The following is an 11112-nucleotide window of genomic DNA, read 5'->3' as shown; positions in this document are numbered from 1 at the left end:
TAAATCTCTGCCAGTAGAAGGTACTAGAAAAGCAACTGGAAAGATTAAGAAAAAACGCACTTTCTCCTTTCTTCCTGTTTGTTTCCTATACCTGTTTGTTCTTCTTGCTACTCTTAGAGCCACTACAGCAACAGTGTTTCACCCTGATGTGACATTTCATTTCAGAAGCAACAGCAGCTGATTTCAGTTTGCACTTTTCTCAACACTTTCAGAAAAAACCTCATCAAACCTCCTCCGAATGGTGATTTTCATGGAGTGACTCTTCCTTCGACATCTGAGATGCAGACACCTAAATTTCAGCTCTGCAGATTCCCTTCTCCATCTCTGAAGTGTTAAAAAATTCAACTTTAATTGCCCCAGCCTCAGGAAGGAATCACCTTCCGGTAGCTACTATTCCTGAAGCCTTAGTATAACCTTCCTGCCTTTCCAGTCCTCCAATAACTAATATCACATTTTTATGTTAAATACTCTTGATCAAAAATAAACAACAATAGTAATGACGACAAAAACTTCTGTAGCTTCTCTCTCCTGACTGGACCCTGAATAATACATATATCATGATTCTACAGATTAAAAAAATGCTTAAATCCTTTTGCCTACATATCTTTATTGACATACGAAATCAGTGAGTGAATTCTTATGAATTTTTTAGCTGAACTGAAATCCCTAGAGGCTACTGATAAAGAAATCAAAGTTGCATATAAACACTTTACTGCTTAAAGTAAAAAAATGGATCACTCATGACATTACCAACTCAGAGAAAACTGGTTCCCAATACTTTTTCAGTCATCGCCAACAAATTTTCAGAAAGGATTGCCCTCTTACATATTCAGGCAGTCTGAATGGGTAACACCCAAGGAGTTTACTTTTAATTCTTTACTCAACTGTGTGCACTTATATGTCTCCCCATTAAATACAGTCCTGTATGCACAATAGATACGATGCCAAGAAACCTTGAGATTTCAAACTTAGCATTGTGAATTTCCCCAGAATTTCTTTTTTTTCTAACCGATGACTAGATCAAGTAGCTCTCTTCTGTGCTTCCATACCAGAAGGAATATACTCCTATCCTTTACTTCTCTGCCTCTTGAACTACACTGTGAATTTCCTGAAGACAGTACATTTTATTAATATAATTCCTACAGATAACAATTCAGTTAATACAATATATGCTATCAATAGATGTGGGGTGAATAAGTAAATGAATTAATTATTTTAATTAAGTCATGACTAGTCTTCTTATAGAACTAACAGTTGCCACATCTATACGTTTCTATGATTTGAACTTCAGTTTGATTAGTTCACCCAAAATGTGATCTAATTAATACTCTGATTTCTTTCTGCATATGACTGTATTTATGTTATATTCTACAACTGCTGAATCTCATTTATTTATGTAAAGTATTTCTAGTGAAATTTGTAGTCATTAAAATAATTAAATTGTGTTTGATTTAATTTAGCATTAAGTATATTCTACTCTTTTCTAATTCTTTGGAAAACTGGTAATCCTCCTGTTTAGTGTATGTGATAATTCCTTATTAATTAAAAAATAGACTTAACAGAGACAGTAAATTCTCTTTCTACTACAGATAACACAGAGTTTACTCTATAATTAACTCCCTGTCAAAGTTCTTAAACTAATTTTATCTTAGGTTCTTTTCTGAGATGGTTTGGCTGTATCTGTGGTTCTAGAAACCAACTGGTACCAATTTCCCTTAATTTCTATATTTATGATGTCATTTTTCTACATAAAATTATACTTAATTATATTTTACTTTATTTATAAATACGTTTTACTATATTTCTTAACTTTCTTCTTGCTGTTGGTTCAAAACCTCAGGAGATTCCCAGGTAAAACTTGAAACTGGCTTTTGTACACGGAAGGTGAGGAAAAACCTAAGATGACACAGATCACTCCAGAGTGGTAGGTGGCAGGTTTAAGAGAACTTATATACAAGGTTTGTCATGGGTGGCTGCAAGACAAGTAGATCTCTGCACCCACCTACCAGAATCTTAAAAGCTTATACAGGAGTCAGTCACGTATACCATCCTGAAGGGCTCAACAACACATTACTATCTCAAGGCTGTGTAGTTGAGGCAGCTTCTAGTTCAGGATAGGTAGGCAGACTGCACAGTCTAAGGGCAGGGCAGGGGGTGAGGAGCTTCTGATTTCCCAGGTCCAGTTCGACAAGGGTCAATCTGCAGTCTCATCCTCTCAATGACCTCCTCCAACACTTGGCATGTTTTAAATAACTGGTTATCCTTTCTTTTTTTTTTCTTCTTCTTCTTTTTTTTTTTTTTTTACTAGTCATCTTCCTAGAATATGTATCTTCTCTTTAGAGTGGAAAACTAAGGGTCTCATTCTATGCAGTAACTGTAATATGTCATGTGAAAGTAAAAATTACTAGAGAGGTTAAGTAAGCCCCTTAATTTTGGAGGCAGTAGTTTTTTGCCTCAGTATGAGAATATAGTACATTCCACTTATTACTAGTGTTGATGACAATATAAACCAAGATGATACATATACATGTTTTTAGAAAATGACCATATACAGTTAAGTAGATGAAACCTTCCTAATTTTCAGATTTAAACTTTCCGGAAATAATGATATGCAATCTTATTGCTTCTTAGTCCCATATACTAACTTCTCTATGGTTACTGTTTCTTTTGCATTCTCCAGCTGACTCTTGTTATGATAAAATTTCGTTATCTGAATAACAATAACATATACTTCAACACCTCAGGAGTTTTAGATACTTGCTGGATCTCATGACTCTCTTCCTATTTTCTTCAGAACCAATTCTGTTCAGACTTTCACCCCATTACTTCATTGAAGTTGCTTTTGTCAGAGTCACCGATGATCTCTAAATTGTTAAATCCAATGGCAAATTATTATTAATCATTTATTGTCCTTGAAAGAATTTCTTCACTGGGCTCTCAGGACAATCTCCTTATTTCCCATCTTCAGTCTACTATGCCAGGTTCTACATATGTCTTCAACCTATAAATATGGAGAGAGCCTCAAGTGTTAGTTCTTGGACCTCCTCATTTTCAGTCTACACTACTCCTTTGATGATTCATTCAGCCTCTTTTTTAAAACATCATTAATATGTTGACAACTACTAAACATTTATGTCCAGTCAGGATTTCAATGGCTCATGTAATCAATTATCTAATCTACATTTCCCCTCAGGTTAATAAGAGAATTTCAGTAGTATCACATCCAATCTAGAACTCCTAATGTTGTGTTATTGTATCCTCTACTTGTCTTAGAAAATAGGAACTATATATTTTCAGTTTTTCAGGCAAAAAATCTTAGATTCATCCTGACCCTTCTATTTCTCAAACGTCTACATATCATCATCCTTGTTAGTTCTATCCTCAGAATAAAACCAATATCAATTCACTTCTTATCATCTCTGCTGTTAGCACCCTCAGCTAAGCCAACATTATCTCTATATCATCTGATCCATTTTCCTAGCTGCAGATTCACCCTCTTTTTAATCTATTCTCAACAACAGCAGTGAGGGGACTTTTTCTAAAATGTTGCTCATATATGTCACTAGTCTGCACAAAACACAAATAGCTTTACATTCAGAGTGAAAGACAATATCCTAACAATGGTATGCAAAGCCCTATGTGATTTAGTCCCCCATTTCTTCTGTAACAGCTCATTTCTTACCATTCTTCAATGACTTCCTTTGTTCCAGTCACATGGCCTCCTTGAGATTCCTCCAATATACTAAATTCACTTCTTCTTGAGGACACTCATGATTGCTATAAGCTGTGCTTGGAATCCTTTTCTTCAAGATTTCCTTTAAGATCACTCCTCCTTTCTATGGTTCTTTTCTGAAATGTCATCTTAGGAGTGAAACCTTCCCTGTTCACATGTTATAAATTATAATCTAAATAAGTCCCCATATCTATCAATCCCCCTGCTTCCTTTTCATAATGTATAGCACATCAAATGTTTTATTTATATTTGACTACTCCTTGTCTTCCCCTACTAAAATACAAGCTCTGTGTCGGTGAAGCCATGCTCTCTTTTAATGACTGATGTATTCTCAGCATCCAGTTGGCACCCAATACATATTTATAGCACATAAAGCAAGTCAATAAGTAATTGTTGAATAATTAAATAAAGCAGGATTGAGAAAATAAAAACAAAAAATGTATCAAAAAAACTGGAAATTGTTCTATTTGACACTAGTAATTACCCCTTGTAAATAGGAATATAATCTGTATTGTAAATTACATTGATCCTATAACATAGGTTAAAATATAAAGAGGTTTGGATATCTAGAAGAAAGGACATAAAGCAAAATACTGAGGAAGACTTTCCTTGCAGGGTGCACTGTGCTAATTTCTTCCTATCATGCAAAACATTTTTAGAAGGCTCAACAGTAGATACTTTAGGGAACCCACAAGGAGAGAATAAATGTTAGATATGCAGGTTAAGAACTTTGCCTAAAGTCTGAGGTTTTATTTAGAAGGGGAAGAAGTATTCACACATGAAAAGGGGCTTTAAGAAGGACTCTATGGTTGGGTTTACATGTAAAATGAAGGAGGAAAAAATCTTGTTTTCTATAGTTCTGCTACTTTAGTAAGTACTGTGTGTACTTACCAAATATTTATTATATTCATTATTCATTTAATTATAGAGATAAAATAATTCTCTAGTAAAATCCTGGTATATAATAAAAGTATATTGAAAAACATTGATCTTTAAGGGGAAAACTATGTATGATATAAAACTAGCACTATTTATTTTGCCAGAATAACATTTTCTGAAATTACAAGCCTATATTACTGAGTTCAATGCTTCCATATTTTCAAAGTACCTAAGATTATATACATAGCAATGTATGAATAAAGACATTATAAGGCAACACTTTAAATATAATAAACAATACGAGCTGAATCTGTATCCTTTCAAAACATGAAAGTTAGTTAAATTCTAAAACTCAGTTCTACAGTGGGTACATAAATCAATATAATTATTTTTATCTTACTATTTTTATCATAACAAATTGCCATTTAAAACTTTCTTAGAATTCTAAGGTGGCTCAAAACATTTAACAATAAAATTTCATGAAACTCTCATAAGAGAAATTATGTAATAATAATGCCACTTGACTGCTGAGAACTACAAAACTCTCAGAACGAATGACACCATCCAACCCATTATGCTAAGAGAATCAACCAGACTCTAGCATAGCTTCTACTGGCCCAAGACCATGTTCCCAGGATGACCACAGTGCTGCCCCCCACCTCCACCTCTGTCCCTGCCTTAAAGTGTCTACCTAAGAAAGATCAATGCTACTATAATGGTTAATTTTATGTGTCAACTTGACCGGGACATGGGACACCTAGATATTTGGTGAAGCATTAATATGGGTGTATCAGTGAAACTTTCTGAATAAGACTGAGTAAAGAAGATTGCTTTGCTCTCCTTAATGTGGGTGGCCCTCATTCAATAAGTTGAAGACCTAAATAGAATGAAAAGACTTACCCTCCCTTGAATAAATAGAAACTCCTCCTGCCTGACTGCCTTGAGCTAGAATATCCATATTTTCCAGACTTTGAGCTCATATGGAAATTTTGGTTCTTCTTGTCTTGAGACGGCTGGCTGTCAGACCAAAACTTATACCATCAATTCTGCTGATTTTCAGGCCTTCGGGTTCAGACTAGAATTACTTCATTGATTCTCCTAGATCTTGGGACTTCTCAACTTCTATAATCATATGAGCCAATTCTTGATAATAAATTATGTATGTATGTTCATTTGTGTATGTGTATGTATGTACCTATCCCACTTGGTTCTGTTTTTTTTCTAGAGAATACTGACAAAAGAGTTTACTGTTTGTTCCAGCCAAAACCTGATTATAGACCACTAAACTTCCTTTTCTTAGAGTAGCTACTTTAGAAAGTTTGTAATTATAAATGCATTCTCTGTCCCTTAGGGATGTAAGTCTTCTAGCATCCAGAAATGCCTCCTCAATGACTTGAGAGCCATCTCCTTGAAATGCAAACATTCAGGAAGATAGCTCTTTTGTCTCCCATTTCCTGTGGGAGGGTGAGCCCAACTTTGATGAGTGCCTTCTCCAATTTGCAAAACTTCCTCCTGTCCTAAAGATATAAAAGGTTTATTTCTCCTCCAGATAAATGCCAATTAATAAATCTCCTACAGCACACCTCAGCATTTAAAAAGTCTCCTGTCTTTTGTTTTGGTGGAGTTAGGCCCAGTTTGTACTGAAGTCTCTCTCCCATAGTTCGGTAGTCTGAGTAAAACCTGTATTGCAATTTTTAGCCAGTATGTGGTGAATAATTTCTCTTTGACACTGCTTGGTCACTCTATAGAACTGAAAATGGCCTTGGAAATGTGTTTAGGAACAGAAAAGGTAATAAAAATTGATTTAAGGTTTTTTTCCTGCTTGTTGAAGATGGAGCCCCACACTTTCATTTTTCAGTGGGTTCCACAAATTATGTAGGTGGTCCTGGTAGTAGGAGTAACAGTAATAGTAGTAGTGGTGTCAGTAAAATTTACATTTATTAAGTGATTGCTCTGGGCCAGGCTCTGGTTTAAGTTTTCTATGTTTATCATCTTATTTAATCTCATAATAGTGATAAGATACTATACTACTACAAATCCCCTCTTATAGTCGAAAAACTAAGTCAACAGAGAAGAGTAGTACTTTAAGTATTAGAATTGACATAGAGATGTGACAGTGAAAATGGAACAGAAAACAGATGGAAAAAACAGGGTGGAAATACAAATAAAAGGAAATAATGAAGGTTTAGACTGAAGTGAGGATTTTAGGTTATTGTTTGCTTGCTTTTTGTTTTGTTCCATTTTTGATCTAAGGGATTGAGTATATGGTGAAATAATAACTGAGATGATCTTGAAGAATAAGATAATATGTTTACCTTTGGTTAAACTGAGTTTATGCCTAACAAGTATTTGGAAATATGGTTCAGTTGCTCAAGAAAAAAAATGGAAGCTGAGGAAAGAAATTTTGAAGAATCCAGTAAGATATTTATTTTATTGCATATACATAACATGTATTTTATTGAAAATTAGCAAAGACAGCCATGGAAATAATTCTAAACAAGGCCTTATTTAAAGGCCTATAAGAGGAGGCAGAAGTAGGATCTGAGAAATGTTCTTTCATCCAGGGACTTATAGAGCCATTTAAATCCAAAGAAGGTGGAAATTTTAAGTAAGCAAATTTTCAAGAGTTCTAAGTGTTTCAGAGAGTTCAAGAAGGGTTGTGGAATTACTGAGAACAAAATACTGAAATTAGGGATAAACACTGGTGACTATCAAGAGAGCAATTTCATTGTAGTGAGAGAGAAGCAGGAGCCAGATTGCAAATGTTTACAAAGGGAATAGTTGGTAAGTAATGTTTGTTTTTTTTTCAGATGTTGGAGTTGAGGAGAAGGAATAAATAGAATGCCTGAAAAAGTAGAGTGAAGAAAATGAGTTTTAGGATCTGACATTTTTGATCCTAAATCAGAGTGATTTGCCTTATTTGAAGATAAAGGTACAGAAAGTGTTGAGAAGGAAAGACAGAAAACCTTTATGATGAGGAACTGTTTTTTTCACTCCTCTTTAATGGAATCTTCCTGTTAAGGGTGGAAAAATTTCCAGTAGCCAACTAGCTAAGTCAGCTACAGGGAAGAAATATCTTTAGATACCAGAAGTTGTCCTACTTGCTTGTGTGTGGTTTAGGAAGTGTATTGTATAAGATATGAAGATGGCCAATGTCTGCTTCTGTAATCCATTTACTTGTTAATTAAGGGTGTTGTTCCAGGCAAAGATATGCTAACAGCCAACTTCCACTTCTGTAATCTGCTTGCTTGTTCAGGAGACCACCAGGATATGGTCTTAAGCTTTATCAGCTGCCTCCTCTGAAAGCTCAGAGCTGATCTCCTCTAGCCCTGCGTGGTAGAGAGTCAGTCGCTGGCCGGCTAATAAAGGCTCATAATTAATCTCAATTGGTTCCATGGGTCTCAGAATCATTCGCGCCATAACACTTCCAACTCTTTTTCATTGCATTTATGTATTAGGTATACTGAGTTTTGTCACTTTCAAACATCAGTCTTCAGCAACAGATTCTTTCTGTATCTCATTTTCCATCTGTAGAACTGGAATAACCATCATAGTCTTTGTTTGGCCTGTGTAACATGTTTACCAACTCAGAGGGTCTGAAGTAGAAATGTTTGTGTAACAGGTTATAAAATGCATAAGTAAAGATTAAAAACTAAAACATAATTATACAGAATGTTAAAAAATTACTGTTATTATTGCTTGTTTCCTGCTCCTTGGAAGAATGCCAGAGAGCAAGGAGAGTTCTCTTTTCTATTCCCATACAAGGACCTGTCAAAAACAACCTCAGCTGCTTCTAGCTACAGATCAAGTTTGCCATTTTTCCATTCAATTGTTTCCATGTCCCAAAACTATGAGGGTAGAAAAGAAGCAAAAATTCCAATGAAACAGTGTTGGGTCAATTCTAATAAAAATGACTTACCGTTATTCATTTGTATTTATGAACTGACAAGTTTGCATCTTCATTTCCATTATTTAGGAATACATACTGATTCTCAAAGTTAGTGTACTATGGTTATAATATGATTATGTGTGACATTAATTTTCCGTCCTGTTACATTTCCTTTTTACAAGCTGTAAGCATCATAAACTTGGGAGATTTTATTGGAAAGTCAAGGTAGCAGAGTTATAAAAATGACTCAGAAATGATGCTTCCCTGCCCGAACAATGTTGATTGCTTGTAATGCTAAACACACTCCATGAAGTCATACACAGCTCTTGAGAGAGAGATGACTAATTAGCTCAGTGACTTATCCGCCCACATGCTCTGCTGCTTCTGATACATGAAAGCATTTTATTAGCCTGCAAGGTCAGGAAATCTTACTGTGTGGGTAATATTTCTAAAAACTTAATAGCAATAGCCTGATGTTAGTTCCTTTGCATTTGTATATTGAAAATAAATCCTCTAAGATGAATAAATTCATATATTTATTTCTCAGAACTTTTTTTCACATATAGTTCTCAACAAATATTGAAATGTTTAAAGGTAATATTATTGGCAAAGTCAGATTATTAATTATTCATATACAAATTCAGTTGTCTAAAACCTTAGAAGTCTTTGATATATTTTATGTTCATTACACATTTTAATATGAGATAAAGACTTGAAGTATATAGGTGTGGGTAAAGTGCCCTCTTTTAGCATTTCCTACCAGTAGATTATCTTCAGCAAATTTTTCTTTAAAAAGGCAAGTATCAGTGTATAGCTGATGTATATGAGTGTATCCAATGTATAGCTGTCAATGGCAGAGCTGCAAACAGAACCATAGCAACTGAATATTCCAATAGAGATTTATAATTTTAAGTGACATTAGCCTATATTCAATCTTTAGCAGATAGAACAAACACAAATTGAAATTTTAATTTCTAGCATTCTCACCACAATCATTAGTTGAGCACAGAAATATTATATTGGACAACCATGTTGAGTTGGGAGTATTATGTTTGTCTCTTAGTTTGCTAGCATTGGCTAAATTCTACAGGCGGGTGCACTGTTTCTTTGCATACAAACAGTTATTAGACAACATTATCTCTAGGTAGATAATTGCTTTCTCTGCTAATCATTAAAATACTCCATATATTTGATTAGCATCTTTTACAGCAAAAGAATAAAAGCAAAAATGTGGAAAAAGGAAAAAAGATAGAAACCAAAGTAATGCCGTTGGGCAAAGAATGAATTAGGTACTTTGTTTTTGTATGCAGAAATAATAAATAGATTAAACTAAAGCAGGAAATATTTAAGGCTCATATGTTTTGCAACCTTTCAATAAGTACCACATTGTCCCAAATAACTACTTTATAAAAATATGTAGTAGGCGGTTTTTGTTTGTTTGTTTGTTTTGACTCGATCACCATTTTCCACTCAATTTCTCCATTCTAAGCACTACCTATAAGAAAATACAAAAATGTGTGAAGATGAGAAAAATATAAAAACAGATTTATGTTGGAGGAGGTCATCAGGAAGATGTGACTTTCTGCTCATCCTTTGAGCTGGACCCAGGCAGTTGGAGGCTGCTGCCTACCTCTTCCACTGTCTTTGGAATGTGTGCTCCACTTGCCTTATCCACTCTCAGAAGTGACCCCAAAAATATATCCTTAAGATAATAACGTGGTGATAAGGCTACCTGGACTGGGCACATGATTAACCCAGTTAAGATGGCCTGTGTATATAACTTAACCCAGCTAAAGCCTCTATATAAATTCTAAGATTTGGGGGCAAGTGAAACAATCTACTGTTGTTTCAGCCTCCTAAGGCAAGGCTCATATGTAAGTTCCCATGGTTACTAAAACTGCAATCTATAGTGGCCTGACTTTCTCGTTGGTCTCTCCTTGTCCTCTGTTACAGATTATACCTCGAAAACTCCTGAGGAAGTTGAGAACTAATAACTTAAATTAATTGCTCATAAATCTTGTGTGTAAGATTATAATTCTGCATACAAACTTAGTTCCCCAAACCTTTGAGCATTAAACATTTTTCTATGCTACAAATCACACTTTTCCTCTCTTTTCTAATGTTTCCTCATTCTGACAATTTCCACTCATACAAAAATAATGCAATTACTTTATGTGCATATTTATTCCCTCAAAATGTACAGTTCTGACAATGAAACATAGGTTCCAACAGTGCCCATTTCCTAAACTGTTCAACTGTGCTCATAACCAAAAACTATAAGGTAAAATGCCCACAAAGTAGCTTTGAGTCAATTCTAATAAAAATGTGTTACCATCTTCATTTATGTGTATAAACGGACATATTTGCATCAATTTGGGTAGAAAAGAGCACAAGGAAGAGTACAGGCTATGGGAATGTCATAGATCTGAGTTCAAATCTAGGTCCTACTACAAACTTCATTGTGTAACTTGGAGGATACAACATACTCTATCTCAGCATCTTTGAGCTGTAAAATGATGAGATCAAGTGAAATGATCACTGTGATTTCATTTAGCTCAAAAGCTTCACACTTTGTTTCCAATAACATGCACTCAGAATCTCAATGTAGGGA

This window comes from Pteropus alecto, unplaced genomic scaffold, assembly GCF_000325575.1.
Source record: "Pteropus alecto unplaced genomic scaffold, ASM32557v1 scaffold5, whole genome shotgun sequence".
Lineage (NCBI taxonomy): Eukaryota > Metazoa > Chordata > Mammalia > Chiroptera > Pteropodidae > Pteropus > Pteropus alecto.
This window is presented reverse-complemented; position numbering follows the sequence as displayed.